This window comes from Oncorhynchus tshawytscha, unplaced genomic scaffold (assembly GCF_018296145.1).
Source record: "Oncorhynchus tshawytscha isolate Ot180627B unplaced genomic scaffold, Otsh_v2.0 Un_contig_6341_pilon_pilon, whole genome shotgun sequence".
NCBI classification, from domain to species: Eukaryota; Metazoa; Chordata; class Actinopteri; order Salmoniformes; family Salmonidae; genus Oncorhynchus; species Oncorhynchus tshawytscha.
The window spans coordinates 7,501-35,458 of NW_024608438.1; the positions used below are offsets into that span (position 1 = coordinate 7,501).

Consider the following 27,958-nt stretch of genomic DNA (forward strand, 5'->3'; position numbering starts at 1 on the left):
TACGTGGTGTAGTTTACAGCTAGGCTAATAGTACTGTTACTGTACTGTACGTGGTGTAGTTTACAGCTAGGCTAATAGTACTGTTACTGTACTGTACGTGGTGTAGTTTACAGCTAGGCTAATAGTGCTGTTACTGTACTGTATGTGGTGTAGTTTACAGCTAGGCTAATGGTACTGTTACTGTACTGTACGTGGTGTAGTTTACAGCTAGGCTAATAGTACTGTTACTGTACATGGTGTAGTTTACAGCTAGGCTAATAGTACTGTTACTGTACGTGGTGTAGTTTACAGCTAGGCTAATAGTACTGTTACTGTATGTGGTGTAGTTTACAGCTAGGCTAATAGTACTGTTACTGTACTGTACAATGTGAGAGGACTTCATAGTCACACTCAGAAATCACAATCAGCACTGTCCACCAGGACAAACATGTAGTTTGATGTTCTGCTTTGCCCTGTCCAGAGTGATGCTCTGCAACCATAACACAATGATGAGGTAGCTAGACAAGGAGACCAGCCTAGCTTGCAGTTAGCACCCCAATGGTGTCAGAACAGTTAGAAGCCTGGCCCCTCGTATGGTTCTCTGTCATTTCCACATCTATAATATTGACCTGTTTCACTCAGCAGGGCTCCAACATACACACACTGAACTACGCTGTCCTTGGCTGCAATGGAATCCAGATGGTTTTGATTGGCAGGGACCTGAACACTCCTTAGTCTGGTTCTCTCTCCTTTTCTCCTTTTTAACCCATCCAAGTAGCAGCACGTGGTAGAGATACTGGTGGTTTGATCTCTGGTAGTAAGTCACTGAGAGGAGGAGGAGGAGGAGGGGGAGAGGCTGAGAGGAGGGGGAGTAGGAGAGGGGAGAGGCTGAGGGGAGAGGCTGAGGGGGAGAGGCTGAGGGGGAGAGGCTGAGGGGAGAGGCTGAGGGGGAGAGGCTGAGGGGGAGAGGCTGAGAGGAGGAGGGGGAGAGGCTGAGAGGAGGAGGAGGAGGGGCTGAGAGGAGGAGGAGGGGGAGGGGCTGAGGAGGAGGAGGGGGAGAGGCTGAGAGGAGGAGGAGGGGGAGAGGCTGAGAGGAGGAGGAGGAGAGGGCTGAGGAGGAGGAGGGGGAGAGGCTGAGGAGGAGGAGGGGGGAGGAGGAGGAGGGGAGCGGCTGAGAGGAGGAGGGGGAGCGGCTGAGAGGAGGAGGGGGAGCGGCTGAGAGGAGGAGGGGGAGCGGCTGAGAGGAGGAGGGGGAGCGGCTGAGAGGAGGAGGGGAGAGGCTGAGAGGAGGAGGAGGAGAGGAGGAGGAGGGGAGAGGCTGAGAGGAGGAGGAGAAAGCGGCTGAGAGGAGGAGGAGAAGGAGGAGCGGCTGAGCGGGGGGGAGAGGCTGAGCGGAGGGGGAGAGGCTCTGAGAGGAGGGGAGAGGCTCTGAGGAGGGGGAGAGGCTCTGAGAGGAGGGGGAGAGGCTCTGAGGAGGAGGAGGGAGAGGCTCTGAGAGGAGGAGGGGAGAGGCTGAGAGGAGGAAGAGCGGCTGAGAGGAGGGGGAGAGACTGAGGTGGAGGGGGAGAGACTGAGGTGGAGGGGGGAGAGGCTGAGAGGAGGAGCGGCTGAGAGGAGGAGGAGGAGGAGGAGAGGCTGAGAGGAGGAGGAGGAGAGGCTAAGAGGAGGAGGGGGAGAGGCTGATAGGAGGAGAGGCTGAGAGGAGGAGGGGGAGAGGCTGAGAGGAGGAGGGAGAAAGGCCGTAGTGGACCTGTAGGTTTTACCTCCAACCCTGTTCCTGGAGAGATAGCCTCCTGTAGGTTTTAACTCCAACCCTGTTCCTGGAGAGATAGCCTCCTGTAGGTTTTAACTCCAACCCTGTTCCTGGAGAGATAGCCTCTTGTAGGTTTTAACTCCAACCCTGGTCCTGGAGAGATAGCCTCTTGTAGGTTTTAACTCCAACCCTGTTCCTAGCCTCCTGTAGGTTTTAACTCCAACCCTGTTCCTAGCCTTCTGTAGGGGGTAAGAGGTTCAGGAATCTATTTTTATGTTCCCCAGCGCCCGGTTTGTTATTCTGCCCTGACCTACTTACAGGTCCACTGAGAGACTGGTCGAGAGTCCCAAACGGTACCCCATTCCCTATATAGTGTAGTACTTTTAAACAGAGCCCTATGGACCCTGGTCAAAAGTAGTGCACTATAGGGGGGAATTGAGTGCCATTTGGACCTCAAGCAGAAAGGTTTAGACCAGAGGAGTCAACATCCTATTATGAAGCCCTTTTCATGGTGTCTTTCACCATGAGAGACTAAGAAAACAGCTTCTATCTCAAGGCCATCAGACTGTTAAACAGCCACCACTAACATTGAGTGGCTACTGACACTGTCAATGACACTGACTCTACTCCAGCCACTTTAATCATGGGAATTGATGGGAAATTATGTAAATATATCACTAGCCACTTCCAACAATGCTACCTTATATAAGTTACTTACCCTACATTGTTCATCTCATATGCATACGTTGATACTGTTCTCTATAGAGACTGCATCCTTAGGTAATACATGTATCAGTTTGTACTTTAACTATTCACTTGGTTTACATACTTATCTCATATGTATATACTGTACTCGATATCATCTACTGTATCTTGCCTATGACAGTCTGTACCATCACTCATTCATATATCTTATGTACATATTCTTTATCCCCTTACACTGTGTATAAGACAGTAGTTTTTTTTTGGCCCTGTTAGTTAGATTACTTGCTCCATTACTGCATTGTCGGAACTAGAAGTCACAAGCATTTCGCTACACTCGCATTAACATCTGCTAACCATGTGTATGTGACAAATAAAATTTGATTTGATTTGATTTGTCTCTGCTTCTCTGTAAAGGCACTGTGAGGCTGTGACACAGATCTACCTCCATTTTAGGTTAGTTAGTAAATGAGTCAACACCTAATCTGATAGTGAGGTGGTAGATGCTCAGCCTGCCCTATGGCCCTGCTCAGGTACCTCCACACAGACAGTTTGTAGAAGTCATCTCAGACAGATCTAGCTCAGAGAGGCCCTGCTCAGGTACCTCCACACAGACAGTTTGTAGAAGTCATCTCAGACAGATCTAGCTCAGAGAGGCCCTGCTCAGGTACCTCCACACAGACAGTTTGTAGATGTCATCTCAGACAGATCTAGCTCAGAGAGGCCCTGCTCAGGTACCTCCACACAGACAGTTTGTAGATGTCATCTCAGACAGATCTAGCTCAGAGAGGCCCTGCTCAGGTACCTACACACAGACCGTTTGTAGATGTCATCTCAGACAGATCTAGCTCAGAGAGGCCCTGCTCAGGTACCTCCACACAGACCGTTTGTAGATGTCATCTCAGACAGATCTAGCTCAGAGAGGCCCTGCTCAGGTACCTCCACACAGACAGTTTGTAGAAGTCATCTCAGACAGATCTAGCTCAGAGAGGCCCTGCTCAGGTACCTACACACAGACCGTTTGTAGATGTCATCTCAGACAGATCTAGCTCAGAGAGGCCCTGCTCAGGTACCTACACACAGACAGTTTGTAGAAGTCATCTCAGACAGATCTAGCTCAGAGAGGCCCTGCTCAGGTACCTACACACAGACCGTTTGTAGAAGTCATCTCAGACAGATCTAGCTCAGAGAGGCCCTGCTCAGGTACCTACACACAGACAGTTTGTAGATGTCATCTCAGACAGATCTAGCTCAGAGAGGCCCTGCTCAGGTACCTACACACAGACAGTTTGTAGAAGTCATCTCAGACAGATCTAGCTCAGAGAGGCCCTGCTCAGGTACCTACACACAGACCGTTTGTAGATGTCATCTCAGACAGATCTAGCTCAGAGAGGCCCTGCTCAGGTACCTACACACAGACCGTTTGTAGATGTCATCTCAGACAGATCTAGCTCAGAGAGGCCCTGCTCAGGTACCTCCACACAGACAGTTTGTAGATGTCATCTCAGACAGATCTAGCTCAGAGAGGCCCTGCTCAGGTACCTCCACACAGACAGTTTGTAGATGTCATCTCAGACAGATCTAGCTCAGAGAGGCCCTGCTCCTAACCTCTCATCAGCAGCAGATATTCAGATATTTATAATGGAAAATTAAAGTGTTCGTGCAACAAAACGGGGAGACCTAGTCAACTGAATGGCTTCAACTGAAATGCGTCTTCCTCATTTAACCCTCTGAATCAGAGCGGTGTGGGGGGGCTGCCTTAATCGACATCCACGTCTTCAGCGCCCGGGGAACAGTGGGTTAAATGCCTTGTTCAGGGGAACAGTGGGTTAACTGCCTTGTTCAGGGGAACAGTGGGTTAACTGCCTTGTTCAGGGGAACAGTGGGTTAACTGCCTTGTTCAGGGGAACAGTGGGTTAACTGCCTTGTTCAGGGAACAGTGGGTGAACTGCCTTGTTCAGGGAACAGTGGGTGAACTGCCTTGTTCAGGGGAACAGTGGGTGAACTGCCTTGTTCAGGGGAACAGTGGGTGAACTGCCTTGTTCAGGGGAACAGTGGGTGAACTGCCTTGTTCAGGGGAACAGTGGGTGAACTGCCTTGCTCAGGGAACAGTGGGTGAACTGCCTTGCTCAGGGGAACAGTGGGTGAACTGCCTTGCTCAGGGGAACAGTGGGTTAACTGCTCAGGGGAACAGTGGGCTCAGGGAACAGTGGGTTAACTGCCTTGCTCAGGGGAACAGTGGGTTAACTGCCTTGCTCAGGGGAACAGTGGGTTAACTGCCTTGCTCAGGGGAACAGTGGGTTAACTGCCTTGCTCAGGGGAACAGTGGCTTAACTGCCTTGCTCAGGGGAACAGTGGGTTAACTGCCTTGTTCAGGGGAACAGTGGGTTAACTGCCTTGCTCAGGGGAACAGTGGGTTAACTGCCTTGCTCAGGGGCAGAAGGACAGATTTTTACCTTGTCAGCTCAGGGATTGGATCCAGCAACCTTTGGGTTACTAGGTGTCCCCTTTCCCAGTAATATTGATTAATATTTAGCCCAAACTGTGACTGAATGAGTTGAGCTGAAGGTAACCCAGAATTAACATTTTGTGTAATTTTGCCAGATTACATCGTCAATCCACAAGAGATTAACCTGAAGGTAGTCATTATATGGATACTGCTGTTATTTGTTTTGAGTGAGATATGAGGGGATGTGCTGTACACACACACACACACACACACAAACCTGGTCTCTGCTGAATCACACACACAAACCTGGTCTCTGCTGAATCACACACACACACTACTAGTACACGCACATGCCTGTGTGTGTGTGTGTGTGTGTGTGTGTGTGTGTGTGTTCTAGAGAGTTAACACAGAACCCTTGGCAAGTAGCAAGACTCCTCAACATAACAGGAGATGTTTTTGGGAACACTCCCGTGAACCGTCCAGGTTTTTCTGGCTAGTCTAGTTTCCATGTAAACTGAGGAACAATTTTCCTGTTTAGTTATCTGGATGACGCTGTGGAACATTGGTGTGTGTGTGTGTGTGTGTGTGTGGTGTGTGTGTGTGTGTGTGTGTGTGTGATGTGCTTGGCCCATGCAGTGTTGTCACTAAGTGTGTAGCTAGGTGTGTGTGTGTGTGATTGCTTGGCCCATGCAGTGTTGTCACTAAGGAGTAGCTAGGTCTAATCTCACTGTGATTATAGTGACTAACCAGCAGCTTTAGACAACTCCAAAACAGCTGAGGAGGTTGTTGTTGACTGGTTGTACCAGAGCCATGGTAGTCTACATACAGACTGGTTGTACCAGAGCCATGGTAGTCTACATACAGACTGGCTGTACCAGAGCCATGGTAGTCTACATACAGACTGGTTGTACCAGAGCCATGGTAGTCTACATACAGACTGGCTGTACCAGAGCCATGATAGTCTACATACAGACTGGTTGTACCAGAGCCATGGTAGTCTACATACAGGCTGGCTGTACCAGAGCCATGATAGTCTACATACAGACTGGCTGTACCAGAGCCATGACAGTCTACATACAGGCAGGCTGTACCAGATAGTCTACATCAGCAGACTAAAAACACAAACATTGAACTATGAAGTTTAATCTCTTTTTAAAGCAACCGTATCATTTCTGGATGAAAGGGGGCTTAGCTAGAGAGAACAGGCAATGACCTGAAATACTGGGAATCACATTCAGATTTATCCCAGCTAGCCTAACTCCTCAACAATCTGTATTTTCTGTCTCGCTGTCTCTCAACACTCCTTCAGCGAGGACCTCGTCAAATGTAAAAACACTCATCACAGAATAAGTGAAATGCCTTCTGCTCGAGCCCGGAGTGTCCAATCAGTGTGTGTGAATTCCTCTTCATCTATGTGAATGTGTGGGACAGTGTGAGAGAGTGTTTGAGTGTGTTAATGAAGCTACAGACTACAGGCTGAAGTCCTCCTCTGTCTGACAACACATGATATAAATATTAGCTATCTGTCTTGCATTTATGAGGCCAGTAAACATGTTCCTCACACACCAGGAACGTATTTCTCCAACGTTATAATGAAACGGTGCCGGTCTCGGTTTTCTGGAGAAAACACACACACGTTTTCTGAGACTGGACAGCATCCCAGACCAGATTCCAGCTGATGATGTCACACAACTTTATGCAGACCACCTTTGGCGTCCAGACTGAGGAGGTGAACCTCCTGAAGATGGCGTCCAGACTGAGGAGAAATGCTCACACAATGCATCCCAGACCACCTCCTGAAGTGGTCAGACAGATCTGAACACAATCACACCACAAAGTGATTGTGTGTCGAGACCAGTCTTTTCAATGTGATCTCGTATTCAGATAGAAGTCGCATGTAAGTGTCCACGCGACCAGAGAGACCTCTGTGATCTCAGTTGAAGATGCTACAGTCTCTCTTGTTCTATTAGCTCTGCTGGCTCACTGTGATGCTACAGTCTCTCTTGTTCTATTAGCTCTGCTGGCTCACTGTGTGATGCTACAGTCTCTCTTGTTCTATTAGCTCTGCTGGCTCACTGTGATGCTACAGTCTCTCTTGTTCTATTAGCTCTGCTGGCTCACTGTGTGATGCTACAGTCTCTCTTGTTCTATTAGCTCTGCTGGCTCACTGTGTGATGCTACAGTCTCTCTTGTTCTATTAGCTCTGCTGGCTCACTGTGTGATGCTACAGTCTCTCTTGTTCTATTAGCTCTGCTGGCTCACTGTGTGATGCTACAGTCTCTCTTGTTCTATTAGCTCTGCTGGCTCACTGTGATGCTACAGTCTCTCTTGTTCTATTAGCCCTGCTGGCTCACTGTGATGCTACAGTCTCTCTTGTTCTATTAGCTCTGCTGGCTCACTGTGATGCTACAGTCTCTCTTGTTCTATTAGCCCTGCTGGCTCACTGTGATGCTACAGTCTCTCTTGTTCTATTAGCTCTGCTGGCTCACTGTGATGCTACAGTCTCTCTTGTTCTATTAGCCCTGCTGGCTCACTGTGATGTTACAGTCTCTCTTGTTCTATTAGCCCTGCTGGCTCACTGTGTGATGCTACAGTCTCTCTTGTTCTATTAGCTCTGCTGGCTCACTGTGTGATGCTACAGTCTCTCTTGTTCTATTAGCTCTGCTGGCTCACTGTGATGCTACAGTCTCTCTTGTTCTATTAGCTCTGCTGGCTCACTGTGATGCTACAGTCTCTCTTGTTCTATTAGCTCTGCTGGCTCACTGTGTGATGCTACAGTCTCTCTTGTTCTATTAGCTCTGCTGGCTCACTGTGATGCTACAGTCTCTCTTGTTCTATTAGCTCTGCTGGCTCACTGTGATGCTACAGTCTCTCTTGTTCTATTAGCTCTGCTGGCTCACTGTGATGCTACAGTCTCTCTTGTTCTATTAGCTCTGCTGGCTCACTGTGATGCTACAGTCTCTCTTGTTCTATTAGCCCTGCTGGCTCACTGTGTGATGCTACAGTCTCTCTTGTTCTATTAGCTCTGCTGGCTCACTGTGTGATGCTACAGTCTCTCTTGTTCTATTAGCCCTGCTGGCTCACTGTGATGCTACAGTCTCTCTTGTTCTATTAGCTCTGCTGGCTCACTGTGATGCTACAGTCTCTCTTGTTCTATTAGCCCTGCTGGCTCACTGTGATGTTACAGTCTCTCTTGTTCTATTAGCTCTGCTGGCTCACTGTGATGCTACAGTCTCTCTTGTTCTATTAGCTCTGCTGGCTCACTGTGATGCTACAGTCTCTCTTGTTCTATTAGCTCTGCTGGCTCACTGTGATGTTCTATTACAGTCTCTCTTGTTCTATTAGCTCTGCTGGCTCACTGTGATGCTACAGTCTCTCTTGTTCTATTAGCTCTGCTGGCTCACTGTGTGATGCTACAGTCTCTCTTGTTCTATTAGCCCTGCTGGCTCACTGTGTGATGCTACAGTCTCTCTTGTTCTATTAGCCCTGCTGGCTCACTGTGTGATGCTACAGTCTCTCTTGTTCTATTAGCCCTGCAGGCTCACTGTGTGATGCTACAGTCTCTCTTGTTCTATTAGCCCTGCTGGCTCACTGTGTGATGCTACAGTCTCTCTTGTTCTATTAGCTCTGCTGGTTCACTGTGTGATGCTACAGTCTCTCTTGTTCTATTAGCTCTGCTGGCTCACTGTGTGATGCTACAGTCTCTCTTGTTCTATTAGCTCTGCTGGCTCACTGTGATGCTACAGTCTCTCTTGTTCTATTAGCTCTGCTGGCTCACTGTGATGCTACAGTCTCTCTTGTTCTATTAGCTCTGCTGGCTCACTGTGATGCTACAGTCTCTCTTGTTCTATTAGCTCTGCTGGCTCACTGTGATGTTACAGTCTCTCTTGTTCTATTAGCTCTGCTGGCTCACTGTGATGCTACAGTCTCTCTTGTTCTATTAGCCCTGCTGGCTCACTGTGATGCTACAGTCTCTCTTGTTCTATTAGCTCTGCTGGCTCACTGTGTGATGTTACAGTCTCTTGTTCTATTAGCTCTGCTGGCTCACTGTGATGCTACAGTCTCTCTTGTTCTATTAGCTCTGCTGGCTCACTGTGATGCTACAGTCTCTCTTGTTCTATTAGCCCTGCTGGCTCACTGTGTGATGCTACAGTCTCTCTTGTTCTATTAGCTCTGCAGGCTCACTGTGTGGCATGATAGATATAAACAGCTCTGTTCTGTTTATTCCTCCTGAACAGGATGCCAGGTGCCGCCTGGGGACTAGCTGTCGACCTCATATGTCATCACTACAGATCACTGTGATCTGATTCTCTAGCGTCAGTCTATCTACCTCTCAAAGCTCGGTTCTTAAGCCGCAAAGACATGGAAGCTGTGTGTTTTTGAAGTGGAGGATCTGCTTTTGATGTCGTTGCCAGGTGTGCACACACACACACACACACACACACACACACAGAGAGAAATAGAGCAGAAGGATTGGACTGGGAGGAGCATCCTAGCAACAGTGTAATCAGTCAGGAATGAGACCTCTCTTTAAGAAAAACAGACATTTCCTCCTAGCTATAAATAGTCTCTGTGAGAAATAGTATTTATATTCTAGGAACACCACTTTCCTCCTGGACCACGACAGTTCTATGGAGGGGAACCAACTGCCGTCAGACCTGGGAAATAACATTTTGTTTTCTTCCAAGTAACTCTGCTGCGCTTTACTACGCTTGCCTGGTGGAATATAATAGTCCCAAAAGTGCCAACCCCTTACACCGCCCATCTAGCACACAATGCCAGGCTCAATCAAACGCTGAAGGTGGAAAAGACTCCTCACAGAATGTGTGTGTGCTGAATGAGATGCGGTGTCACACACACCCAGCTATTGTGCAGAGCCAGAAGACAAAACAAGAAGGTCCCACCCAGAAACATCTGCTCATCAAATAAAGACTTGAAATGTCCAAGTGTACTTAAAAACATCGTAGTGTACTTAAAAATGTCCCAGTGTACTTAAAAACATCGTAGTGTACTTAAAAATGTCCAAGTGTACTTAAAAACATCGCAGTGTACTTAACACGTTGTAGTGTACTTAAATCAGAACGTCCAAGTGTACTTGAAACCCTAGAGCAGGGTTTCCCAAACTCAACACTGTCAGATGGAAAGAGCAAGCTGTTCAACACCGTCAGATGGAAAGAGCAAGCTGTTTGACATCTGTTCAGATGGAAAGAGACTGCTCCCCTTCACATAACAGCCCATCTGTTTAGAGAGACTAACTCCCCTTCATAACAGCCCATCTGTGGAAAGAGCAACTCCCCTTCAATAACAGCCCATCTGGAAAGAGACTAACTCCCCTTCATAACAGCCCATCTGTTTGGAAAGAGACACTGCTCCCCTTCACATAACAGCCCATCTGTTTGGAAAGAGACTGACTGACTCCCCTTCACATAACAGCCCATCTGTTTGGAAAGAGACTAACTCCCCTTCACATAACAGCCCATCTGTTCAGATGGAGAAGACTAACTCCCCTTCACATAACAGCCCATCTGTTTAGAGAGAGAGACTGACTCAACCCTTCACATAACAGCCCATCTGTTTAGAGAGAGCTGACTCCCTTCACATAACAGCCCATCTGTTCAGATGGAAAGAGCAACTCCCCTTCACATAACAGCCCATCTGTTTAGAGAGAGACTAACTCCCCTTCACATAACAGCCCATCTGTTTAGAGAGAGAGACTGACTCCTCTTCACATAACAGCCCATCTGTTTGGAAAGACTGACTGAAGCCCTTCACATAACAGCCCATCTGTTTAGAGAAAGAGACTAACTCCCCTTCACATAACAGCCCATCTGGAAAGAGAGAGACTGACTCCCCTTCAATAACAGTCATCTGGAAAGAGAGAGCTGACTCACTCCCTTCACATAACAGCCCATCTGTTTAAGAGAAGACTAACTCCCCTTCACATAACAGCCCATCTGTTTAGAGAGAGGACTAACTCCCCTTCACATAACAGCCCATCTGTTCAGATGGAAGAGACAACTCCCCTTCACATAACAGCCCATCTGTTTAGAGAGACTAACTCCCCTTCAGATAACAGCCCATCTGTTCAACAGTCAGACTGACTGACTCCCCTTCACATAACAGCCCATCTGGAAAGAGCAAGCTGACTGACACCCTTCACATAACAGCCCATCTGTTTCAGATGGAAAGACTAACTCCCCTTCACATAACAGCCCATCTGTTTGGAAAGAGCTAACTCCCCTTCACATAACAGCCCATCTGTTTAGAGAAGACTAACTCCCCTTCACATAACAGCCCATCTGTTTAGAGAGAGAGACTAACTCCCCTTCACATAACAGCCCATCTGTTGGAAAGACTGACTGACTCCCCTTCACATAACAGCCCATCTGTTTAGAGAGACTGACTGACTCCCCTTCACATAACAGCCCATCTGTTTAGAGAGAGAGACTGACTCCCCTTCACATAACAGCCCATCTGTTTAGAGAGCAAGACTGACTCCCCTTCACATAACAGCCCATCTGTTTAGAGAGAGAGACTGACTCCCCTTCACATAACAGCCCATCTGTTTAGAGAAGACTAACTCCCCTTCACATAACAGCCCATCTGTTTAGAGAGAGAGACTGACTCCCCTTCACATAACAGCCCATCTGAAAGAGACTAACTCCCCTTCACATAACAGCCCATCTGTTTAGAGAGAGAGAGACTGACTGACTCCCCTTCACATAACAGCCCATCAGATGAGAGAGAGACTGACTCCCCTTCACATAACAGCCCATCTGTTTAGAGAGAGAGACTGACTCCCCTTCACATAACAGCCCATCTGTTTAGAGAGAGAGACTGACTCCCCTTCACATAACAGCCCATCTGTTTAGAGAGAGACTAACTCCCCTTCACATAACAGCCCATCTGTTTAGAGAGAGAGACTGACTCCCCTTCACATAACAGCCCATCTGTTTAGAGAGACTAACTCCCCTTCACATAACAGCCCATCTGTTTAGAGAGAGAGACTGACTCCAATTCACATAACAGCCCATCTGTTTAGAGAGAGACTGACTCCCCTTCACATAACAGCCCATCTGTTTAGAGAGAGAGACTAACTCCCCTTCACATAACAGCCCATCTGTTTAGAGAGACTGACTGACTCCCCTTCACATAACAGCCCATCTGTTTAGAGAGAGAGACTGACTGACTCCCCTTCACATAACAGCCCATCTGTTTAGAGAGAGAGACTAACTCCCCTTCACATAACAGCCCATCTGTTTAGAGAGAGAGACTAACTCCCCTTCACATAACAGCCCATCTGTTTAGAGAGGAGACTAACTCCCCTTCACATAACAGCCCATCTGTTTAGAGAGACTAACTCCCCTTCACATAACAGCCCATCTGTTTAGAGAGAGACTGACTGACTCCCCTTCACATAACAGCCCATCTGTTTAGAGAGAGACTGACTGACTCCCCTTCACATAACAGCCCATCTGTTTAGAGAGAGACTAACTCCCCTTCACATAACAGCCCATCTGTTTAGAGAGAGAGACTAACTCCCCTTCACATAACAGCCCATCTGTTTAGAGAGAGAGACTAACTCCCCTTCACATAACAGCCCATCTGTTTAGAGAGACTGACTGACTCCCCTTCACATAACAGCCCATCTGTTTAGAGAGACTGACTAACTCCCCTTCACATAACAGCCCATCTGTTTAGAGAGAGAGACTGACTCCCCTTCACATAACAGCCCATCTGGAAGAGAGAGAGACTGACTCCCCTTCACATAACAGCCCATCTGTTTAGAGAGAGAGACTGACTCCCCTTCACATAACAGCCCATCTGTTTAGAGAGAGACTAACTCCCCTTCACATAACAGCCCATCTGTTTAGAGAGAGAGACTGACTCCCCTTCACATAACAGCCCATCTGTTTAGAGAGACTAACTCCCCTTCACATAACAGCCCATCTGTTTAGAGAAGAGACTGACTGACTCCCCTTCACATAACAGCCCATCTGTTTAGAGAGAGAGACTGACTCCCCTTCACATAACAGCCCATCTGTTTAGAGAGAGAGACTGACTCCCCTTCACATAACAGCCCATCTGTTTAGAGAGAGACTGACTCCCTTCACATAACAGCCCATCTGTTTAGAGAGAGAGACTAACTCCCCTTCACATAACAGCCCATCTGTTTAGAGAGAGAGACTGACTCCCCTTCACATAACAGCCCATCTGTTTGGAGAGAGACTAACTCCTCTTCACATAACAGCCCATCTGTTTGACTAACTCCTCTTCACATAACAGCCCATCTGTTTAGAGAGACTGACTCCCCTTCACATAACAGCCCATCTGTTTAGAGACTGACTCCCCTTCACATAACAGCCCATCTGTTTAGATGGAGAGAGACTGACTCCCCTTCACATCAGCCCATCTGTTTAGAGAAGAGACCGACTCCCCTTCACATAACAGCCCATCTGTTTAGGAGAAGACTGACTCCCCTTCACATAACAGCCCATCTGTTTAGAGAGACTAACTAACTCCCCTTCACATAACAGCCCATCTGTTTAGAGAGACTGACTGACTCCCCTTCACATAACAGCCCATCTGTTTAGAGAGAAGACTGACTCCCCTTCACATAACAGCCCATCTGTTTGGAAAGACTAACTCCCTTCACATAACAGCCCATCTGTTCAGAGGAAGAGGCTCCCCTTCACATAACAGCCCATCTGTTTAGAGAGAAGACTGACTGACTCCCTTCACATAACAGCCCATCTGTTTAGAGAGAGAGACTAACTCCCCTTCACATAACAGCCCATCTGTTTAGAAGATGACTGACTCCCCTTCACATAACAGCCCATCTGTTTCAGACTGACTGACTCCCTTCACATAACAGCCCATCTGTTTAGAGAGAGAGACTAACTCCCCTTCACATAACAGCCCATCTGTTTAGAGAGAGAGACTAACTCCCCTTCACATAACAGCCCATCTGTTTAGAGAGAGAGACTGACTCCCTTCACATAACAGCCCATCTGTTTAGAGAGACTAACTCCCCTTCACATAACAGCCCATCTGTTTAGAGAGAGAGACTGACTGACTCCCCTTCACATAACAGCCCATCTGTTTAGAGAGAGAGACTGACTCCCCTTCACATAACAGCCCATCTATTTAGAGAGAGAGACTGACTCCCCTTCACATAACAGCCCATCTGTTTAGAGAGAGAGACTGACTCCCCTTCACATAACAGCCCATCTGTTTAGAGAGACTGACTCCCCTTCACATAACAGCCCATCTATTTAGAGAGAAGACTGACTCCCCTTCACATAACAGCCCATCTGTTTAGAGAGACTAACTCCTCTTCACATAACAGCCCATCTGTTTAGAGAGACTAACTCCTCTTCACATAACAGCCCATCTGTTTAGAGAGACTAACTCCCCTTCACATAACAGCCCATCTGTTTAGAGAGACTGACTCCCCTTCACATAACAGCCCATCTGTTTAGAGAGAGAGACTAACTCCCCTTCACATAACAGCCCATCTGTTTAGAGAGAGAGACTGACTCCCCTTCACATAACAGCCCATCTGTTTAGAGAGAGAGACTGACTCACCTTCACATAACAGCCCATCTATTTAGAGAGAGAGACTGACTCCCCTTCACATAACAGCCCATCTGTTTAGAGAGAGAGACTGACTCCCCTTCACATAACAGCCCATCTGTTTAGAGAGAGAGACTGACTCCCCTTCACATAACAGCCCATCTGTTTAGAGAGACTAACTCCCCTTCACATAACAGCCCATCTGTTTAGAGAGAGAGACTGACTCCCCTTCACATAACAGCCCATCTATTTAGAGAGAGAGACTGACTCCCCTTCACATAACAGCCCATCTGTTTAGAGAGAGAGACTGACTGACTCCCCTTCACATAACAGCCCATCTGTTTGAGAGAGAGACTAACTCCCCTTCACATAACAGCCCATCTGTTTAGAGAGAGACTAACTCCCCTTCACATAACAGCCCATCTGTTTAGAGAGAGAGACTGACTCCCCTTCACATAACAGCCCATCTGTTTAGAGAGAGAGACTGACTCCCCTTCACATAACAGCCCATCTGTTTAGAGAGAGAGACTGACTCCCCTTCACATAACAGCCCATCTGTTTAGAGAGAGAGACCGACTCCCCTTCACATAACAGCCCATCTGTTTAGAGAGAGACTGACTCCCCTTCACATAACAGTCCATCTATTTAGAGAGAGAGACTGACTCCCCTTCACATAACAGCCCATCTGTTTAGAGAGAGAGACTAACTCCCCTTCACATAACAGCCCATCTGTTTAGAGAGAGAGACTGACTCCCCTTCACATAACAGCCCATCTGTTTAGAGAGACTAACTCCCCTTCACATAACAGCCCATCTGTTTAGAGAGAGAGACTAACTCCCCTTCACATAACAGCCCATCTGTTTAGAGAGAGAGACTGACTCCCTTCACATAACAGCCCATCTGTTTAGAGAGAGACTGACTCCCCTTCACATAACAGCCCATCTGTTTAGAGAGAGAGACTGACTCCCCTTCACATAACAGCCCATCTGTTTAGAGAGAGAGACTGACTCCCCTTCACATAACAGCCCATCTGTTTAGAGAGAGAGACTAACTCCCCTTCACATAACAGCCCATCTATTTAGAGAGAGAGACTAACTCCCCTTCACATAACAGCCCATCTGTTTAGAGAGAGAGACTAACTTAACTCCCCTCAGTCTGATCTCTGACCAGACCAGCTCCTCTGCTGACCGCTCTGTGTGTCTGGTATTGAATATGAATAGGATGGTGGCAGCAACACAGCACCGCCAGCTTCCTAATTAGCTTCTCCACTTCGTGTGTGTGTGTATATGTCGCGGGAGCCAAGGTACTGTCAAGAGAGACTGCCTGTTCCTCTCAAAGGCTCGCCCCACTATTAATGAGGTGTGTATGAGGTGTGTGTGTGTGTGTGTGATGTCACAGAGCATGACACACCTGCCCAGCAGGTAGAGGCTTTAAAAGCTATGCGGAGCAACACAGACTCCTCATTGACTGATCTCTCTCTCTCTCTCTCTCTCTCTCGTTCTCTCCGTTTTACAGCCTAAAATGCCCCAGCTGGTGACCTCTGACATGTAAATGGCGTCCAAAGTGCGAGATGCTGTGGTGTGGTACCAGAAGAAGGTAAGAATCCTCTTGCTTCTGTTGTATTTATCTTTGATTGCTTGATTCCTTCCAACAGGATCCCGTGTCTATTTTACCTCCGAGGAGTGAAGAGAGAGAAAATTAACACTGTAGACAGACAGACAGACAGACAGACAGACAGACTGGTGGTTTTGATGGTTTTGATAGGGTTACCTGCTGACAGACAGACAGACAGTTGGTGGTTAACAGACAGACAGACAGTTGGTGGTTTTGATAGGGTTACCTGCTGTTAACAGACAGACAGTTGGTGGTTTTGATCGGGTTACCTGCCGTTTCAGTTTGAGTTTAGACCAGTGTCATCTTATGAACGTTTTAATACCGGAGTCATCAAGTCATTTTTTTTTAGCTGTAGGCTTTGTAACCAAGCAACACAAAGTAAGCCTGTCCTTATGCTGAGGTCTGTGGCCAGCACTGATGTAACAGATCCCTGGTACTGGGCGGACAGACACACACACAGACAGATGGAGGCTATTATTAATGTTGTTGTGCACCTCTCTGTGTCCTGCCTGCGTCCTTCACTGTGGCTGACCCGCCCGCTCAGTAAAATCTACATTACATCATACACCACAGGGTCTCAGTAGGCTGAAAACAGAACCGCTTTTATTCTGGTCAGGAAACATATTTATTAGTGTTTTAGTTGATTGATACAGTAATACTCTAATTATTTGTATGCATAACTTCTATTCAGGCTAGATGAGTAAGGTATGCTGTTGTCTGTTACTAGTTAGGGATGAAATGGGAAGGCCTGTATGAGTCTATTGGTCTTTTTTTCAATGAAGTAAAGAGCAGTGAAAGAGCCAGGCATTATTAACCTGCTGGTGTAACGGCTCCCTAATGTTCGCCTGTCAGCCTCCCCATACAGGACCATCATGAAAACTATTCTGAGCAGGGCTGTAGAGTTGATTCAGAGGAGGTAGTGTGTTGATTCAGAGGAGGTAGTGTGTTGATTCAGAGGAGGTAGTGTGTTGATTCAGAGGAGGTAGTGTGTTGATTCAGAGTGTGTTGATTCAGAGGAGGTAGTGTGTTGATTCAGAGGAGGTAGTGTGTTGATTCAGAGGAGGTAGTGTGTTGATTCGGAGGAGGTGGTGTTGAGGGAGTGTGTTGATTCGGAGGAGGTGGTGGATTCGGAGGAGTGGTGTTGATTCGGAGGAGGTGGTGTTGATTCGGAGGAGGTGGTGTTGATTCGGAGGAGGTGGTGTTGATTCGGAGGAGGTGGTGTTGATTCGGAGGAGGTGGTGTTGATTCGGAGGAGGTGGTGTTGTCGGAGGAGGTGGTGTTGATTCGGAGGAGGTGGTGGAGCGTTGATTCGGAGGAGGTGGTGGAGCGTTGATTCGGAGGAGGTGGTGGAGCGTTGATTCGGAGGTGGTGGTGGCGTTGATTCGGAGGTGGTGCGTTGATTCGGAGGAGGTGGCGTTGATTCGGGAGGAGGTGGTGGAGCGTTGATTCGGAGGAGGTGGTGGAGCGTTGATTCGGAGGAGGTGGTGGAGCGTTGATTCGGAGGAGGTGGTGGAGCGTTGATTCGGAGGTGGTGGTGCGTTGATTCGGAGGTGGTGGTGCGTTGATTCGGAGGAGGTGGCGTTGATTCGGAGGAGGTGGTGGAGCGTTGATTCGGAGGAGGTGGTGGAGCGTTGATTCGGAGGAGGTGGTGGAGCGTTGATTCGGAGGAGGTGGTGGAGCGTTGATTCGGAGGAGGTGGTGGAGCGTTGATTCGGAGGAGGTGGTGCGTTGATTCAGGGAGGTGGTGGTGCGTTGATTCGGAGGAGGTGGCGTTGATTCGGAGGAGGTGGCGTTGATTCGGAGGAGGTGGCGTTGATTCGGGAGGAGGTGGCGTTGATTCGGAGGAGGTGGCGTTGATTCGGGAGGAGGAGGTGGAGCGCTGATTCGGGAGGAGGTGGAGCGTTGATTCGGAGGAGGAGGTGGAGCGCTGATTCGGAGGAGGAGGTGGAGCGCTGATTCGGAGGAGTGGTGGAGCGTTGATTCGGAGGAGGAGGTGGAGCGTTGATTCGGAGGAGGTGGTGGAGCGTTGATTCGGAGGAGGAGGTGGAGCGTTGATTCGGAGGAGGAGGTGGAGCGTTGATTCGGAGGAGGAGGTGGAGCGTTGATTCGGAGGAGGAGGTGGTGCGTTGATTCGGAGGAGGAGGTGGAGCGTTGATTCGGAGGAGGAGGTGGAGCGTTGATTCGGAGGAGGAGGTGGGAGCGTTGATTCGGAGGGTGAGGTGGAGCGTTGATTCGGAGGAGGTGGTGGTGCGTTGATTCGGAGGAGGAGGTGGTGCGTTGTCGGAGAGGAGGAGGTGGTGCGTTGATTCGGAGGAGGAGGTGGTGCGTTGATTCGGAGGAGGAGGAGGTGGTGCGTTGATTCGGAGGAGGAGGTGGTGCGTTGATTCGGAGGAGGAGGTGGTGCGTTGATTCGGAGGAGGAGGTGGTGCGTTGATTCGGAGGAGGAGGTGGTGCGTTGATTCGGAGGAGGAGGTGGTGCGTTGATTCGGAGGAGGTGGTGGTGCGTTGATTCGGAGGAGGTGGTGGTGCGTTGATTCGGAGGAGGAGGTGGTGCGTTGATTCGGAGGAGGAGGTGGTGCGTTGATTCGGAGGAGGAGGTGGTGCGTTGATTCGGAGGAGGAGGTGGTGCGTTGATTCGGAGGAGGAGGTGGTGCGTTGATTCGGAGGAGGAGGTGGTGCGTTGATTCGGAGGAGGAGGTGGTGCGTTGATTCGGAGGAGGAGGTGGTGCGTTGATTCGGAGGAGGAGGTGTTGCGTTGATTCGGAGGAGGAGGTGGTGCGTTGATTCGGAGGAGGAGGTGGTGCGTTGATTCGGAGGAGGTGGTGGTGCGTTGATTCGGAGGTGGGTGGTGCGTTGATTCGGGAGGAGGTGGTGGTGCGTTGATTCGGAGGTGGTGGTGGTGCGTTGATTCAGAGGTGGTGGTGGTGCGTTGATTCAGAGGTGGTGGTGGTGCGTTGATTCAGAGGTGGTAGTGTGTTGATTCAGAGGAGGGAGTGTGTTGATTCAGAGGAGGGAGTGTGCTGATTCAGAGGAGGTGGTGTTGATTCAGACTGACAGAACAAGACAGAGAGAGGGACAGGTAGAGAATGATAGAGAACAGTCAGTCAGTTAGCCAGTCAGATCCAAACAACTCCTAATGTGTTTGAATGGGAATGACTCAACCCTGCTAGCTGTTAGCAGAACATGTTATGACATGAACCTACAGCCCTCCTCTGAGACAGAGACTCAGCAGAGAGAGAGACATAGGAGAGACTGAAAGAAATGGATAGAAAGTAACGGAGAGACAAGAGAAGGAAAAGAGAAATGGATAGAAAGTAAGGAGAAAGACAGAGACACATGGGTAGAGAAATTGAGAGAGACATAACATAGAGAGAGAGAGAGAGAGAGAAATATATCGATCTCTACCTCTGTGTCTCTGTCTTTCTCCTTATTACTCTCCATTGATCTGTCTTTCTATCCATTTCTCTTCACCTTCAGTATTATCCCTCTTTCTGTTATTTCTCTTCACCTCTCTCTATCTCTCTCTATCTCTCCTCCCTCGTGGCTTTGTGCCCTTTACAACGAGACGTTTCAATTCCCTCACTGTGGAGAGGTTTATGGGAAAAGGACTGCTCCTAGGAGAGTGGCTCGTAGGAGCAGGAGCCCATCTCCTATTTCTGTAGCATGACACAGCTTGATACAGGTGCACCCCCTGGACAGGCCGCTAGTCTGTTCCAATACCATCGGCCTGTACCTTAATCCTGTGTTTTCTTAGCTCCTTCATAGCTCCTTTGCGCTTCACAATAAACTAGCTCTCCTGGAATTGGATGTGTTTAAAACAGGCTTCTAATCTTTTCCATCAGTCGGCACTTACAGAATGTCTGATTCATTCTGAGTCGATCTCTTCCAGTCAGACACCTAGAGGGGAAACATCCTTGTCAGGCGTTGGGCTATAACGAGGGTGATACAGTATATCTGGTCAGGCGTTGGGCTATAACGAGGGTGATACAGTATATCTGGTTAGGAGTTGGGCTATAACAAGGGTGATACAGTATATCTGGTCAGGCGTTGGGCTATTACGGGGGTGATACAGTATATCTGGTCAGGCGTTGGGCTATAACGAGGGTGATACAGTACATCTGGTTAGGAGTTGGGCTATAACAAGGGTGATACAGTATATCTGGTTAGGAGTTGGGCTATAACACGGGTGATACAGTATATCTGGTCAGGTGTTGGGCTATAACGAGGGTGATACAGTATATCTGGTCAGGCGTTGGGCTATAACGAGGGTGATACAGTATATCTGGTCAGGCGTTGGGCTATAACGAGGGTGATACAGTATATCTGGTCAGGCGTTGGGCTATAACGAGGGTGATACAGTACATCTGGTTAGGAGTTGGGCTATAACAAGGGTGATACAGTATATCTGGTCAGGCGTTGGGCTATTACGGGGGTGATACAGTATATCTGGTCAGGCGTTGGGCTATAACGAGGGTGATACAGTATATCTGGTCAGGCGTTGGGCTATTACGGGGGTGATACAGTATATCTGGTCAGGCGTTGGGCTATTACGAGGGTGATATCTGGTTAGGAGTTGGGCTATAAAAGGGTGATACAGTATATCTGGTCAGGTGTTGGGCTATAACGGGGGTGATATATGGTTAGGAGTTGGGCTATAACGAGGGTGATACAGTATATCTGGTTAGGAGTTGGGCTATAACAAGGGTGATACAGTATATCTGGTCAGGTGTTGGGCTATAACGAGGGTGATACAGTATATCTGGTCAGGTGTTGGGCTATAACGAGGGTGATACAGTTTATCTGGTCAGGTGTTGGGCTATAACGGGGATGATACAGTATATCTGGCCAGGCGTTGGGCTATGATGGGGGTGATACAGTTTCTGGTCAGGCGTTGGGCTATGATGGGGTGATACAGTATATCTGGTCAGGTGTTGGGCTATTACGGGGTGATACAGTATATCTGGTCAGGTGTTGGGCTATTACGGGGTGATACAGTATATAGTGGCCACTGCACGCCTACCAACTCAATCATCAAGTTTCGGATAAACCCCCGACACAACAGTGGTAGGCTTGATTACCAACAACGACAGACGGCCTACAGGGAGGAGGTGAGGGCCTTCGGAGTGTGGTGTCAGGAAAATAACCTCACACTCAACGTCAACAAAACTAAGGAGATGATTGTGGACTTCAGGAAACAGCAGAGGGAACACCCCCCATCCACATCGATGGAACAGTAGTGGAGAGGGTAGCAAGTTTTAAGTTCCTCGGCATACACATCACAGACAAACTGAATTGGTCCACACACAGACAGCATCGTGATTTGAAGGCGCAGCAGCGCCTCTTCAACCTCAGGAGGCTGAAGAAATTCACCAAGGCTTGTCACCATATACACAAAAAGCACTCACAAACTTCTACAGATGCACAATCGAGAGCATCCTGAAGGGCTGTATCACCGCCTGGTACGGATCAACTGCACCGCCCTCACCGTAAGGCTGTTCCAGAGGGTAGTGAGGTCTTTACAACGCATCATTAGAAGGCTAAGGGGCAAACTACCTGCCCTCCAGGACACCTACACCACCCGATGTTACAGGAAGGCCATAAAGATCATCAAGGACATCAACCATGTGAGCCACTGCCTGTTCACCCTGCTTCATCCAGAAGGCGAGGTCAGTACAGGTGCATCAAAGCTGGGACCGAGAGACTGAAAAACAGCTTCTATCTCAAGGCCATCAGACTGTTAAACAGCCACCACTAACATTGAGTGGCTGCTGCCAACACACTGTCAATGACACTGACTCTACTCCAGACTTTAATCATGGGAATTGATGGGAAATGATGTGGGTATATCCAGACTTTAAACAATGCTACCTTATATAATGTTACTTACCCTACATTGTTCATCTCATATGCATATGTATGATATGTGGTGCTGTCCAGACTGTTAACTGCATCCTTATGTAATATTATGTATCACTAGCCACTGTTAACTATGCCACTTTGGGTTTCCAGACTGTTAATCTCATATGTTATATACTGGTGGGTGCTGTCCAGACTATCATCTAGTGTATCTTGCCTATGCTGGTGCTGTACCATCACTCATTCATATATCCTTATGTACATATTCTTTATCCCCAGACTGTTATGAGTGTAGTTTTTTGGAATTGTTATGATTATGTGATGGGTGCTTACAGCATTGTTGGAACTAGAAGTTACAAGCATTGCTGTCCAGACTGTTAACATCTGTTATGTTATGTGTATGTGTCCAAATAAAATTTGATTTGATTTGATTTGGGTGCTGTCCAGACTGTTAATGTGGGGGTCCAGACTGTTAGTGTATGTTATGTGGTGGGTGCTGTCCAGACTGTTAAGGGGGAGTGTATGTTATGATATGTTATGCTATGTAATGTGGTGGGTGCTGTCCAGACTGTTAAGGTGGAGTATATGTTATGATATGTTATGCTATGTAATGTGATGGGTGCTGTCCAGACCGGAATGCTGTCTGTCATTCTGTCACTGCAGTGTGATCTCATTAACCCTCACCTGATCTGGGCTATGGATCTGTTCCAAATGGCACCCTACTCCCTACATAGTGCACAACTTTTGACCAGACCTCATAGGGAATAGGGTACCATTTAGGAGTCAACAAAGGACAGTCTGACAGGAGCCAGTCATGTCACACGTCCCAGTCCAGCCATGCCTGCTTAGGATAGTTGGTTTTATTTAGCCCCAGTCACATGAGCTAGTGAAGTCTATAATAGACTTACATCACTGTACGAGCTGTGATGGAATAAGCTGGTGTCTATCCGTCTCTCACACAGGTGCAGAATGCTGTTGCATTGGAACTCATCTGAAATGATGTGTTTGGGTGTAGGCTGCGTTGTTGTGCTATTGTGGGCCGATGTTGTGACTGAGAGACTGGAGGTCACAGTTTTAGAAAAAGTCCCTTGTTGATTCTGTTCTGTTTCACATCCTGTTTAAACCAGCCATAGGTTGGTAGAATCTAGAATATGTCACTGTGAGCTCTTAGTCCTAAAATGTGTTTGTGACCTTCACGCTGTGTGTGTGTGTGTGTGTGTGTGTGTGTGTGTGTGTGTGTGTGTGTGTGTGTGTGCTGCTATGGGGTGTTTAGTAGAGGCGATAGCCTCCCTCCATACCAGATGTGTCAGTGTTCCAGCCGAGTCTCCTCCATACCAGATGTATTAGTGTTCCAGCCGAGTCTCTCTCCATACCAGATGTGTCAGTGTTCCAGCCTAGTCTCTCTCCATACCAGATGTGTCAGTGTTCCAGCCTAGTCTCTCTCCATACCAGATGTGTCAGTGTTCCAGCCGAGTCTCTCTCCATACCAGATGTGTCAGTGTTCCAGCCGAGTCTCTCTCCATACCAGATGTTCCAGTGTTCCAGCCGAGTCTCTCTCCATACCAGATGTTCCAGCCGAGTCTCTCTCCATACCAGATGTTCCAGCCGAGTCTCTCTCCATACCAGATGTTCCAGCCGAGTCTCTCTCCATACCAGATGTTCCAGCCGAGTCTCTCTCCATACCAGATGTTCCAGCCGAGTCTCTCTCCATACCAGATGTTCCAGCCGAGTCTCTCTCCATACCAGATGAGTGTCTGGCTCCTTCTGCTGCAGCACAAACAGACATTTTCTTCTGGATGGAAAATGTTTTTCCTCAGACGTAAAGCACTGCAGGGTGTAGCCAGCTAGGGTGTGACTGACAACTCTGTGGTTGTAGGAAAAAATTCCTACGCCATTGCCCCACATACAGCCTTATTCTAAAATGGATGAAATAGTTCTTTCCCTCATCAGTCTACACACAGTACGCCATAATGACAAAGCAAAAACAGGTTTTTAGACATGTTTCTACATTTAAAATATATATTTTTTTAAAGATCACATTTCCAGAAGTATTCAGACCTTTTACTCAGTACTTTGTTGAAGCATCTTTGGCAGCGATTACAGCCTCAAGTCTTCTTGGGTATGATGCTACAAACGTTGCACAACTGCATTTGTGGAGTTTCTTGCATTCTTCTCTGCAGATCCTCTCAAGCTCTGTCAGGTTGGATGGGAAGCTTCGCTGCACAGCTATTTTCAGGTCTCTCCAGAGATGTTAGATCGAGTTCAAGTCAGGGCTATGGCTGAGCCACTCAAGGACATTGAGACTTGTCCCGAAGCCACTCCTACATTATCTTGGCTGTGCTTAGGGTCGTTGTCCTGTTGGAAGCTGAACCTTCGCCCCAGTCTGAGGTCCTGAGTGCTCTAGAGCAGGTTTTCATCAAGGATCTCTCTGTACTTTGCTCCGTTCATCTTTCCCTTGATCCTGACTAGTCTCCCAGTTCCTGCCACTGAAAACATCCTGCTGCCACCACCATGCTTCACTGTAGGGATGGTGCCAGGTTTCCTCCAGACGTGACGCTTTGGCATTCAATACTGCAGAAATGTTATGGTATCCTTCCTCAGATCTGTGCCTCGACACAATCCTGTCTCGGCGCTCTACGGATAATTCCTTCGACCTCATGGCTTGGTTTTTGCTCTGACATGCACTTTCAACTCTGGGACCTTATATAGACAGCTGTGTGCATTTCCGAGTCATGTCCAATCAATTGAATTCACCACATGTGGACTCCAATCAAGTTGTAGAAACATCTCAAGGATGATCAATGGAAACAGGATGCACCTGAGCTCAATTTCGAGTCTCATATAAGGCATTTCTGTTTTTTTATTTTAATACATTTGCTAAAATTTGTAAAAACCTGTTTTCACTTTGTCGTTATGGGGTATTATGTGTAGATTGATGAGGAACAACATTTATTTAATCAATTTTAGATTAAGGCTGTAACGTAACAAAATGTGGAAAAAGTTCTCCCTGGACTTGCCCCCAACCGCAAATCTGTCTAGCATCGGATTACCTATCTTAACCTGAACCATTAGAAACTAACTTAACCACAGATCTAGGATCAGGTTTGCCCAATGTTAACCTTAACCATTAGAGGGGTTTTGTCTGTCTCAGGTAAGGAAGGGTGTGGTTCTGTTATAGACAGACTCAATCACCACACTGTTTTGTGTTACCGTAGCAACAGAGAAAGGCTGATATTAGTGTTTGTCACCTGTCTTTGTGTTCAGTGTGAGAACGGTGAGAGAAAGGTGTCTTATCCCTTGAGTTAGCGCTGATTGTCTCTGATGTGTTGACATGAACTGTGTTGCCAAGGAGATGGCAACAATGACATCACAGCCCAGATTCACAAAACCTTCTTAAGAAGAAATGTCTTCTGTCCTTCACTATAGACTTATGAAGAAAGTTAAGTCAAGTTGCTATTCCTCAGAGGTTATTAGAAATGGTTGTGCATTATTCGTTATACTTCTCCTTAAGAAAAACGTTGAGGAGAAATTGTTTCTTGAAAGTAAAGATGCTGAATTTCTTCTTGTTTTGTACATCTGATCTTCAGTGGAATCACATCACTATGGTTACGCTAGTTTACTGTGAACCTCACCTCAGAGTAGTAGTGACATGCGGACCTCAGAGAGATTGTCTGGATGACAACACAACAGCTGCTGTCAGTCAAATTCCCTTTTGTTAGAAAAAGGGTGAGAAAATCCCATAAAAAATGACTACCTTGTAACCTGAAAGACGTCGTTGAGACATTCTCCAAAATAACAACGTTCAGTCCTTCATCTGTTGTTTGTATTCAAGGAATGTGCCTTGTCTTTAAAACTAGTTCTACTGGTGTGTGTGTGTGTGTGTGTGTGTGTGTGTGTGTGTGTGTGTGTGTGTGTGTGTGTGTGTGTGTGTGTGTGTGTGTGTGTGTGTGTGTGTCAGAACATAATACTCTCTGTCAGAGAAGGGAAAGGAGGATACCTAGTCAGTTGCTTAACTGAATGCATTCAATCAAAATGGGTCTCCGTCGTTTAAGAACACAGAGGTGCTGGTCGGGGAGTCACAATGGACTACAGCACTCTGTTAACACACACATAACACACTGGACTGTCTCATTGACTTTACTAAGGAGGAATCCCCACTGTCTGACACATGACATGTTGTTAGCTGTAGCTGCAGGCTTAGTGCAATGAGACAGACGTTAGCTTTCTTAGTGTCTTTTCTGACCTGTGGGAAGAGAGGAGACATCTTCCTCCTCCTCCTCCTCCTCCACATTATAACAGACAGAGACATCTTCCTCCTCCTCCTCCTCCACATTATAACAGACAGAGACATCTTCCTCCTCCTCCTCCTCCTCCACATTATAACAGACAGAGACATCTTCCTCCTCCTCCTCCACATTATAACAGACAGACATCTTCCTCCTCCTCCTCCTCATTATAACAGACAGAGACATCCTCCTCCTCCACATTATCCTCCTCCTCCTCCACATTATAACAGACAGAGACATCTCCCTCCTCCTCCACATTATATCAGACAGAGACATCTCCCTCCTCCTCCTCCTCCTCCTCCTCCTCCTCCACATTATAACAGACAGAGACATCTCCCCCTCCTCCTCCTCCACATTATAACAGACAGACACATCTCCCTCCTCCTCCACATTATAACAGACAGAGACATCTCCTCCTCCTCCTCCACATTATAACAGACAGAGACATCTCCCTCCTCCTCCTCCTCCACATTATAACAGACAGAGACATCTCCCCCTCCTCCTCCACATTATAACAGACAGAGACATCCCTCCTCCTCCTCCTCCACATTATAACAGACAGAGACATCTCCTCCTCCTCCACATTATAACAGACAGAGACATCTCTCCTCCTCCTCCTCCACATTATAACAGACAGAGACATCTCCCCCCTCCTCCTCCACATTATAACAGACAGAGACATCTCCCCCTCCTCCTCCACATTATAACAGACAGAGACATCTCCCTCCCTCCTCCTCCTCCTCCCTCCACATTATAACAGACAGAGACATCTCCCCCTCCTCCTCCTCCACATTATAACAGACAGAGACATCTCCCTCCTCCTCCTCCTCCACATTATAACAGACAGAGACATCTCCCCCTCCTCCTCCTCCACATTATAACAGACAGAGACATCTCCCTCCTCCTCCTCCTCCACATTATAACAGACAGAGACATCTCCCTCCTCCTCCTCCTCCACATTATAACAGACAGAGACATCTCCCTCCTCCTCCTCCTCCACATTATAACAGACAGAGACATCTCCTCCTCCTCCACATTATAACAGACAGAGACATCTCCCTCCTCCTCCTCCTCCACATTATAACAGACAGAGACATCTCCCTCCTCCTCCTCCTCCACATTATAACAGACAGAGACATCTCCCCTCCTCCTCCTCCACATTATAACAGACAGAGACATCTCCTCCTCCTCCTCCACATTATAACAGACAGAGACATCCCCCTCCTCCACATTATAACAGACAGAGACATCTCCCCTCCTCCTCCTCCTCCACATTATAACAGACAGAGACATCTCCCTCCTCCTCCTCCTCCACATTATAACAGACAGAGACATCTCCCTCCTCCTCCTCCTCCACATTATAACAGACAGAGACATCTCCCTCCTCCTCCTCCTCCACATTATAACAGACAGAGACATCTCCCTCCTCCTCCTCCTCCACATTATAACAGACAGAGACATCTCCCTCCTCCTCCTCCTCCACATTATAACAGACAGAGACATCTCCCCCTCCTCCTCCACATTATAACAGACAGAGACATCTCCCCCCCTCCTCCTCCACATTATAACAGACAGAGACATCTCCCTCCTCCTCCTCCTCCTCCACATTATAACAGACAGAGACATCTCCCTCCTCCTCCTCCTCCACATTATAACAGACAGAGACATCTCCTCCTCCTCCTCCTCCACATTATAACAGACAGAGACATCTCCCTCCTCCTCCTCCTCCACATTATAACAGAC

At 47.8% G+C, this 27,958-nt stretch overlaps 1 long non-coding RNA gene across 2 annotated transcripts in view; it reads left to right on the forward strand.

Annotated features, from left to right (window-relative positions):
* The window catches only part of LOC121843528, a 58,207-nt gene that overhangs the window by 4,617 nt on the left and 25,632 nt on the right, over positions 1–27,958 (forward strand). The window contains exons 1-2 of one of the 2 annotated variants that reach the window (XR_006081615.1): positions 9,145–9,298; positions 15,975–16,055. This is a non-coding gene — a long non-coding RNA (uncharacterized LOC121843528). Of the gene's footprint in view, positions 1–9,144; positions 9,299–15,974; positions 16,056–27,958 lie in introns of those variants that run through there. The other variant, XR_006081614.1, reaches the window with a different exon arrangement.